At 35.1% G+C, this 11,475-nt stretch overlaps 1 pseudogene; it reads right to left on the bottom strand.

The window, feature by feature from the left end:
• Positions 1-401: 401 nt before the first annotated feature.
• Positions 402-11,475, bottom strand: part of LOC100424219 (transcription factor IIIA pseudogene) — a 28,108-nt pseudogene continuing 17,034 nt past the window's right edge.

Below are 11,475 nucleotides of genomic sequence, written 5' to 3'. Positions count from 1 at the left end.
AGTAGCAGTGCTGAGTTTTTGGGATGATGCTTTTATGACCCAAGGCATAATGGGCAACTGGTTATGGAGAATCACAGGCTCAAGGTCTGCAAGGGCCTCTATTTCCAGGAGGTCCCAGTATGTGGTCAACATTTTTTGCTTTAATGCTATATATAGTGCAGGGTCAGGAATGTTAGTTTCTCGTTTCAAAAGTCTGTGGGCTGCCTATGGCCATCATAGTTGTCCAGAGACTTCAGGAGGTATGAAAGGAGTTTGCTAAAGCTTCTATAGTGAATCTATCAAGTGCCTGTCATTCTTTTTTTCCTAAATCAATGATTTTAATAACAAAAAATGTACTTCTGATGGAAAATAACTGAGTTCATTGGTCTGTAGTCTTTTAAACAGAGAAAGCTGATTTTTAGCTAACAATAAGTATTGAAGCGGTCGAGATCAATACGATTCAATGACTCTCCATTTTCATGCAAAGATAAACCTTGTTCTTGTTTCCTCTTATGAGGGATATTTTACTGAGATGAGAAGACAAATTTCATTTTTCAGAAGATAGCTTTACTTTGGTCTTCATTTTCTTCCTGTCAAGCTCATACACAATAGCATGTCTTGTGAGACTTTGTTTCATAGCCAACCTTTTGCCACAGCCAGCATGTTCACACATAAATGGGTGATTCTCCGTATGAAAAGAAAGAAGACAGCTCTGGAGATTAAATACAGTTCTGCTGCAGCCGTCTCTTGGATGTTGACATACATCTCATTCTGAGGCATGAGTTTTCACAGGTTATTTGAGATAATCTTCACATTTGAATGTTTTCTGGCATACATCATATGTTATTTCCTTTTTATGGATTTCTCTCATGTGCTTTGGAAGCTCTGTCCATGTTTCTGCCACAAAAGAACATCCCTATTGATATATATTTTTCTGATGAACCTGCATCTGTCCTCTCAGCCTGCAGGGTGAAACAAAGTGTTTTCCACATCCTTCAAGGTTAAACTTGAATAGTGGTTTATTTTCATGCTGGCACTGATGGATTTTCAGCTGCTGATGCTTCTTAAAGGTCTTCTTACATCCTTCAAAACTGCATACATATTGCTTTTGCAGATTTTCATGTTTGCATGCAAAATGTTTCTTCCAGTTGGATTTTGTGTGGGATTTTTTTTATCACAGCCATTAGCAGAACAAATAAAAGGCTTTTTCTCCAATGTGAATCAGGATGTGGCAATTCAGAGGGTAGCTCCTGATGAATGCTTTGCCACACCCTTTGTAGTCACGGGCCTCTGCAGGATCAGCTAAATTTAAGATGGACAGAATTTAGAGCCTTTTATTTGAGTGATCCCCATTTAAGGTGAGTTTATTTGGAAACAGCAATATCAGAGACATTAAGTAGAATTTGTAAATTGGAATATATTGCCTCCAGAATGAAAAAAGAACTAAAAGATGTTGAATGTTTATGTTTATAATGAGTATGTCAAGTAAAACTTCTTGGAGAAAGATGTTATCAACTTAACATCAAACCTGTGCTTCTGGAGAAAGGTGGGTACAGTTAAGTTCTTTTCTGCAAAGATTGCATGCAATGGCAACACTACTGAGTTGCCCTACAAGGTGACCTAGGAAAAGCATACTTTTTTCCTTGGAGATAAAGGCAAAATACAGTCAAGAGGCCATTGAAATAGCCACCAAAGATAAATATTAGCAAAATCTATAATAGCAAAGTATTTACTGGTTATTAGTTATATGATGTCAATAATTTTAATATTAGGTATTGTGCATGAGAATCACAATAGATGAAACCACAGCATTGTAATAAACCACCCTGACGCATCTGTCTTTACCTATTTTTTTGAGATTTGCAAATATTAGTTAGGTTTATATAAATAAGTTTGAAGTCTTGACAGTCCTTTTAAATTTCACATTGGAACATCTTAACTGTTTTCATAAGGGGACCCATAGGGTCTTGTTTCTCAAGCTAATTTTTCCGTGCCAAAAACTTAACTTAATTTTAATGCATTACTCATTGTATCAGAACATATATGCTAAAAATGGAATTTAGAAAATACTATAATGAAAGAAAAGAATACCTATTTTTTTCTCTATTTAAATTTTTTTTAAGTTGTTGTTTTGTTTTGTTTTGTTTTTTAAGAGATGGGGGTCTCATTATGTTGCCAAGGCTGGCATGCAGTGGCTATTCACAGATGCAATCATAGCTCACTATGACTGCAAACTCCTAGCCTCAAGTGATCCTCCTCAGCCTCCCAAGTAACTGGGACTACAGGCATGTACTACTGGACCAGGCTCTATTTTATATTTAGTTACTCTCCCAAGAATATCGGAAGTATTATGTTTAAATTTAGTGAGATCCTTGAGTAGAACTACAAGTTGAGACCCAGTATGATTAAGTCTGTAAAGCTTTGTCAATTGGTGTATTTTAGCAGATCTGAAAGTTAAGTTAGAACCTATCTTTTACAGAAACAAAAGCCCAATCAGGACAATTTTTATATTAGTTTTATAAAAAATATTTTAGCAGATTTTTGGATTTCTAATTGGGTTAATTTATGTATAATTTTTTTTGTGTATACATATATATACAGAGTTATATAAGTAAATCAATAAATATATATCTATGTACACAAACTATTTATTTTAAAATTTCTTCTCCTGTGTCAAGGTTTTCTCTTTATTCCATTATTTTTCCTCTGTTTTGGGCTTCTAGCCTCCTGAAGTCATGGTTGTTAGTTTCCGTCTGTGTCTCATAGTTACAGGAAAGGAGTGGAAGAAAGAGCCCAGTGGTCTGCCTCATAGGCAGCCATTCTTCATCCTAAGGCTTCTCAGTCTACCTGTGAAAGATTGAGAGCTGTAGTCACCTCTCCTTGGGACAGGCAATAAGTTCCTTTAAGTTTTTGTCCCTTTTCATGTTGACGTGCAGGGGCACTTACTAAAGCCCAATCACACTGGCTAGGGGCCTTACATCATTTAAACAACTGGGTAACTTTTGCAGGTGTTCAGAGGGGGTTGCTGGGGTGAGATATTTGTTTCCTTGCTACAGACAGTCTCTCTGGGTTAAACATTGAATGGCTGGTATCCAACAGGGTAGCCCATGATATTCCTGAGGATCTGGGGAACTTGAAGTTCCCTAAAAACAGCAACAAAATATGCAGCAAAGAAGACAGGTCGATGGCTACCCGACCAGAGCAACATTGACTATGAGACAGGGGTGCCATTGCTTTACCATGGGGGAACCCAGCCAACATCTCTATTTAAAGGTTGCCTGAAACACATGGACAAATCATCATTCTGCCCTAAGTAATAATTACAAACCAAAAAGTATCTGAGACAAGTCTCATTCAAGTTAGAAGTTTATTTTGCCAAGGTTAAGGACATGCCTATGACACAGTCTCAGGAAGTCCTGACAATATGTGCAGGGCAGTTGTGCTACAGCTTGGTTTTAAACATTTTAGGGAGACAGAAGACATCAATCAATACATGTAAGATGTACATTAGTTTGGTCTGGAAAGGTGGGACAACCTGAAGTGGTGGGGGCTTCCAGGTCACAGGTAGATTCAAAGATTTTCTGATTGGCACTTTGTTGCTAAAGTTTATCTAAAGATATGGAATAGAAGAAAGTGACTGCATTAAGACAAGTTTTATTGAGATCAAGGTTCTTGTTGTGCAGGTGAAGCCATCAGCTAGCAGACTTCACAGAGAATAGATTGTAAATGTTTCTGGTCAAACTGAAATAGTCTGTTCTATCAGTTACAGGGTCTCTGTTTTAACGTTAATGTTGTTCAGTTGTGCCTGAATTTCAAAGGGAGGAGAGTATAATGAGGTATTTCCAGCCTCTACTTCCCATTGTGGCCCTGAGCTAGTGTTTCAGGTTAACTTTGGAATGCCCTTGGCCAAGGAAAGGGTCTAAGAGTCAGTTGGTGGGCTTAACATTTTATTTCTGGTATACATAATAAAAAAGGAAACAAAGAGGTAAGGGCATCTGGGGTCAGCCTCTGTTGAACACAGTGACTAGAAAGAGGATAGAATGCCTAGCCCCAGAAACTGCAGTTTTAGCGGCCCATCGCTCGCATATCCATGGGGTGAGCCTCCATCAAGGCTTTTCTTGAGCCTCCAGAGTTTAATCTGGTAGCACTGCTCATTAGAATATTCTGAGAGATGTGGGGATACATGGCAAGCACAGACAGACACAGCCAGCAGGCAACAAGGCTAAAGCACAAGCTCAAGTTCTGTCCAAGCCACTCTCATAGAGGTCTGGAACCAATTAGTAAGCCAAGAGCAGCCTCTTGAAAAGCTATCCAAGAGTCAGCAGTCACGGCCATGCTATCTGCTCACAGTGCAAATTGTTTTATAAGATTTAAGGATTATTTTGATGGAAGGATACAACACACTGTCACTCAAATATATGAAAGGCAGAATATCTTATTACTTTCAGCTATTAATAAGAGAAAGCTGCCAGGCAGGGCCATATAGGGAATTGCACTCAGGGACAGGATAGCAGGGAAAGAGAGCTGTAGGAGGCAGTTATTTAGGGTATCCATGGCAAGCAAGGCAGGGTTAGCTAGGTTTCTCAGACTGCCTTCTCGTTCGCTATAATGCTGTTCCTAATTGTCTGGTATTTTGCCTGGGGCGATTGGGGCTTGTGCATAATGACCCACAGTATAAGAACCTGATTAAGGAAGTGGTTGGAGTGTGGAAGAAATCAGGCTCTGAGAAAGGGCAATTGACCAGTCTCTAGCCAAAATCTCAAAACTAAGTAAAGATATTAAAAAATTAAAAATCCCAAACTAAAAAACTATATGTCTACATTATACCACAGGTAAAACAGGATTATGAATTAATAGTGGTAATAATTTTTAATTTTTTAAATTCATTTTGAAAATTCTTATTCTAAAATGATTGAATTAGGAAGTTATCTGCATATTTTAAATGTCCATTCCTGAGACAGTTAGGAAGAAAAAAAGTGTTTGTCTTTTACATTTCTAAATTCCCAAGAAACTACAGACATAAATTGCTAGCTAAAACAACAGCATAAGCCCAAACAAAAAGTGTCTCAGAAGAAAAAGCAGGTATTAATGCTTTCTTTGTTCTGTTGATGACTCTCAAAAGTTGCATATACAGCTAACATGATAAATTAATATAATTTCTATCTCTTATATTGAATAAATGGTAGTGACAGTTACAATAAATTATATATCTTTTCACAGGTATATTGCACAAATTTCAGGGAAAAAAGTGGCTTTACTTAAGTACAATTGATATAAAATAAGCTGTCTATATTTAAAGTAACAAATTTCATACTTCTTAATTAAATATGTCAGTATACATCTCTACATATTTACATATAAAAATAAATAGATTAAGTAGATAGATGATAGATAGATAGATAGTTTGCTAGGGTTGCCATAACAAAGTTCCACAACCTGGGTTAAACAACAGAAATTTATTTATTTTTTTATTTTATTTTATTTTATTTTTTTTTTGAGACGGAGTCTCGCTCTGTCGCCCCGGCTGGAGTGCAGTGGCGCGATCTCGGCTCACTGCAAGCTCCGCCTCCCGGGTTCACGCCATTCTCCTGCCTCAGCCTCCCGAGTAGCTGGGACTACAGGCGCCCACAACCGCGCCCGGCTAATTTTTTGTATTTTTAGTAGAGACGGGGTTTCACCATGGTCTCGATCTCCTGACCTTGTGATCCGCCCGCCTCGGCCTCCCAAAGTGCTGGGATTACAGGCGTGAGCCACCGCGCCCGGCCCAGAAATTTATTTTCTCATCATTCTAGAGGCTAAAAGTTTAAGGCATTAGCAGCGTTGGTTTCTCCTGAGACATTCTCTTCAGGTTGTAAATAGCCATCTTCTCCCCATGCTCTTCCCTCTCTATTTACTCAGTCATAATGTCTTCTTCTTATAAGGACACCAGTTATATGGAATTAGAGCCTACCTGAATGACCTCATTTTCATTTAATCACATTTCTAAAGACTCTATCTCCAAATGTCATCACATTCTGAGGTGGTGCTGGGGGTTAAGACTTTAACATATGAATTTTGGAGGGATGCAATTCAGCACACATACACAGACACACACACACACACACACACACACACACACACACACACACACGATTGACCCTGTTTGCAGATGACATGATCTTTCATCTAGGAAACCCCATCATCTTAGCCTAAATCTTCTTAAGTTGATAAGCAGCTTCAGCAAAGTCTCAGGATACAAAATCAATATGTAAAAAAAATGCTAGCATTCCTATACACCAACAGTCAAGCTGAGGGCCAAATCACCAACAAACGCACATTCACAGTTGCCACAAAAAGAATAAAATACCTAGGAATACAGCTAACTAGGGAGGTGAAAGATATCTACAAGGAGAACTACAAACCACTACTTAAATAAATCAGAGCAGACACAAACAAATGAAAAACTATTACATGTTCAAGGATAAAAATAATCCATATCGTTAAAATGACCATACTGCCCAAAGTAACTTATAGACTCAATGTTATTTCCATTATATTGACATTTTTCATGGAACTAGAAAAAAACTATTTTTAAATTCCTATGGAACTAAAAAAGAGCCCAAAATAACCAAGGCAATCCTAAGCAAAAAGAGCAAAGCTGGAGGCATCATGTTACCTGACTTCAAACTATACTATAGGTCTACAGTAACCAAAACAGCACGGTACTGGTACAAGAACAGACACATGGACCAATGGAACAGAATAGAGAACCCAGAAATATGACCATACACCTGATGTTCAACAAACCTAACGAAAACAAGCAATGGGGAAAGGATTCCTTATTCAATAAATGGTGCTGGGACAACTTGCTAGCCATATGCAGAAGACTGAAACTGGACCCCTTCCTTACTCCATATACAAAAATTAACTCAAGATGGATTATATACTTAAATATAACCCATAACTATAAAAACCCTGGAAGAAGACAACACAGACAATATCATTTAGGACATAGGCTTGGGCAAAGATTTCATGACAAAGAAGCCAAAAGCAATTGCAACAAAAGCAAAAATTGACAAATGGGTTCTAATTAAACTAAAGAGTTTCTGCACAGCAAATGAAACTATAAATGGAGTAAATAGACAACCTACAGAATGGGGGAACACTTTTGCAAACTGTACATCTGACAAAGGTCTAATATACAGGATCTATAAGGAACTTAAACAAATTTATAAGAAAAAAACCCAAACCCATAAAAATGTGGGCAAATGACATGAACAGATGCTTTCCAAAAGAAGACATGCATGTGGCCAAAAATCATATGATAAAAAGCTCAACATCACTGATCATTAGAGAAATACAAATCAAAACCACAATGAGATACCATCTATCACCAGTCAGAATGGCAACTACGAAAAAGTCAAAAAATAAAAGATGCTGAAAGGGTTGTGGAGAAAAAGGAATGCTTCTATCCTGTTGGTGGAAGTGTGAATTAGTTCAGCCATTGTGGAAGACAGTATGGTGATACCTAAGACAGAAATACGATTCAACCAATTACTAGATATATACCCAAAGGAATATAAATCATTCTATTATAAAGACACGAGCATTCATATGTTCATTACAGCACTATTTACAATAGCAAAGACATGGACTTAACCTAGAGTCCATCAGTGGTAGACTGGATAAATAAAATGTGGTACATATACTCCAAGGAATACTCTGCAGCCATAAGAAAGATCAAGATCATGTCCTTTGCAGGGCTGTGGATGGATCTGGAGGCCATATCCCTAGCAAACTAATACAAGAACAGAAAACCAAATACCACATGCTCACTTATAAGTGGGAGCTAAATGATGAGAACAAATAGACACAGAGAGGGGAACAACACACACTGTAGGCTATGAGGAGGGAGACGATCAGGAAAAACAACTAATGGTTACTAGGCTTAAAACCCGGGTGATGAAACAAACCTCTGTGACAAAGTTAACCTATGCAACAAACCTGCACATGTACCTCTGAACTTAAAATTTTTTTAAAAGTTTTTAATAAATGACTTCAAATTCCACTTTTAAAAACTAGAAAAAGATGCAAAGTCAAGTAAAAAACAAAAAACAAAACAAAAAAAAAACCCCTAAAGATCAGAGCATAAATCAATGAAGTACAAAGCAGAAAGGAATACACAAAAATTAATAAATCTAAAATCATGTTCTGTGAGATTATCTATATCACTGGTAAATCTGTAGCAAGACTGAAAAGAAAAAATACACAGAAGACACAAATTACCAATATCAAGAATGAGAAATGTTGTATCAGTAAAATTATTGAAACATTAAAAAATAATGAGAGAATATTATGAACATCTATATTCCTATACATTCAATAAGTTAGGTTGCAGGATACATTAGTATATAAAAATTTTATTTCATTTCTATATACTAACAATAAACAATTTGAAATTAAAATTTTCAGTAGCATCAAAAATATTAAATTCTAGATACAAACAATGAAGATGAGAAATTTTGGGAAGTGGAAACTAACAAAAACAATTATTTTGAAGTTCTTTCCAATTCTTTCACATCTCAATCAGCATTGTCTTTTTCCTACACTTAAAAGAAAGGCATTTAGTCTTTTGCTATTAAGTATAATGTTTGCTTTAGGTTTTTCAGTGATGCTGTTAATCAGGTTAAGGAACTTCTCTTATACAGGTATCCCTAGTTTGAAGAAGATTTTTATTAGTAATGGAATTTAATTTTTTTTCAAAAAAATTTTTTGTTCACATAGGAGTTTCTGTTTAGTTAATATTGGTGTATTACATTAATTGGTTTCAAATACCAACCTTGCATTCCTGGGATAAACATATTTGATCATGATGTATGATCTTCTTTATATTGTAAGATTTGATTTGTTTATAATATGTATATCTATATTCATGAAGTGATATTGTTACATAGTTTTCTTGTGATGATTTTGTGTGGGTTTGATTTATATCAAAATTGCACTGAGGTTCTTTCCAGTGCTATAAGGCAATCAATACATAATAGGCATCCAGAAAGATAAAGAATAAATAAAACTGTCTTTATCCACAGATAATATGATCCTGAAAACTTACTAATCTCATTTATTTGTCTAATAGCTTTTTTTTGTGGATTCTATAGGATTTTCTGCATAACAATGTGAGAATGAACTTCACATCAGGAAATGTATGCAATCATTCTTGATAAAAATATTCCATAAATGAAGAATAGATAGAAGCATCTTATATATGCTATGGATGACAATTTGATAAAACATACAAAAGTTATAATTCAAATACCTATAATCTAGACATCCCCCTGTGGAACATTTATTCTACAGCTATCTCTAAAGCCATGCTAAAACTATAAATGTGAAAGTTTAATTATTGGTAATAGCAGTAAGTGTTACTTAAATTATGAACCATCCTTTCAACGAAATGGTAAGTACGGAAAAAACAAATTGCAAACAAAAACCCTAACAACAACAATATATTCAAGCTATCTCATGTTAGAATGTGAAAGCCATAAAGGCAGCAGTTTTTAAACTACAGTGTTCTGTTGTATGTGCACTTATTAGAATAGCACCCAAAACACAGTAGGTACTCAATAATAGTTAATACACCTGAAACGCCATAGATGCATGAATATAGCATATATAGTACATGGCATAGCTATAAAAGTACATTGTACTCTAGTAAAAACTCAACAAATATATAGTATTATTATTTTATGAAGTAATACAAAAAGCTTTATGTTATTTTATGAGTAAATTGTTAAGTAAAAAAGTATAGGACAATGTATCTAACAACAACCTCTATGTTAAAAAAGGTAGAAAACAGGAATCCTATTTGTACTTGCTTGATAAGCGATGTATGTTTGTGTGTGTGTGTGTGTGTGTGTGCATGTGTGTACATATGTTAAAAATTTGACATTAACAATTAACTTTGATGGTAAATGAAAGTCAAGGATAGAGGTGGGTGAGATTTATTGGAAGGCACCCAGGGCAGGTTGGAGACTTTAAACTGCATGAATACTTTTTGAATTGTGTGAGTATATGATCTATTAAGAATTGCATAATTATACAAATCTTTATTTAGTCGTAATTTTGATAAGTTCTGCAAATAAAAATACAGTATCATGATATATATATATAATACAGTGTGGGTATACTATATATAGTGTAGCTGTAAAAGAACATTGTACTCTAATAAAAATTCAACAAATATATGGAATTTTTATGAAGGAATAAAAAACTTGATATTAATTATTTTATGAAGTCATGTAACAATATTGGGCAAAGTGTTTTGTATTATGAAATAAGATGTATGGTTTAGGGGTTTTCAACCTCAAAGTTATCTTGCTAATACTGTAAATGTTATTATGTTGTGTTTTAGTGTATAATTTATAATTCACTTAAGGTGAGGATTGTCTAATACAAAATTTATTTCCAAGCATTATTCAGCCGTAAATTAACAAAGATAACTGACTCAATCTATCAGGGACTATGAATCCTAGACATGAAAAACTAACTTTAGAGTAAAACTCCAATAAGTGATACTTTACTTGCTAATAAAACTTTCTTTTCCATTTAATACAGACCACAAGTATGAGATGTTTAAAATGTTGCTGCGGATTTTATATTTCAAAGCAAAATACAATACCAAATAACAGATCTGGGAATAAGAAAAGAGATATTAAATATTTTGTTTGCATTTTTATTGGAAAATAATTTAGCATCAAAATATAAGGAACATTAAATTAGAGGGAAAACTAAGGTGAAATACATCAAGACTGCAAGTACACTAACAACAAAAATAAAATAATGTGGATTTATTTGTGATTTTTTTAAGAGAAGTAGTTACTTACCAGTCCCACTTTTGATGACCAATTCTTACTCCCTCTCTTTCTTATCATTATCAATATTAGATCTGGTTGATAACGCCCCCCCTTTGTCTTTAAGTTATCACTCTCTTCTGGGTGCTTTATTAACTTACTGGTTTCCTTTCAGTCTAAGTGGCTTTCCCTCATTTCTCCAACTTTAATCCTTAAATATTTAAGGGTTCAGTCCTTGGCCCTAACATCTTTTTTTTTTTTTTTTTCAATGTACATCCATTCCCTTGATGATCTCAGCCATCTGAAACTCTGAAATTTATGTTTACTGTGGTACTCTTCAATTAAGTCCAGGTTCATATATTCAATTATCTATCTTGCATTTGTAATTATAAATAATATCAATCTACATTAGTCATACTAACCATATCTAAAACCAAACTCCAGCCCCCACCCCCACCTCACTTTCACATTTTGCACTCTTGCTTATACAAATAAGTCGAAATGCTATTCTTCCAATTTCCAGTAGCTGGAGGATAGGGAATATTCATCATTGACTCTTTCCTCATACATTTTTCTCATACCCACAACCACCCATCGGCAAATTCTGCCAACTCACCTTCAAAATATACCTAGTATGCTTCTAAGTGTCTCACCTCTTCTTTGTCCA

The sequence above is a fragment of the Macaca mulatta genome, chromosome 3, assembly GCF_049350105.2.
Source record: "Macaca mulatta isolate MMU2019108-1 chromosome 3, T2T-MMU8v2.0, whole genome shotgun sequence".
Taxonomy (NCBI): Eukaryota; Metazoa; Chordata; class Mammalia; order Primates; family Cercopithecidae; genus Macaca; species Macaca mulatta.
This window is presented reverse-complemented; position numbering and strand designations above follow the sequence as displayed.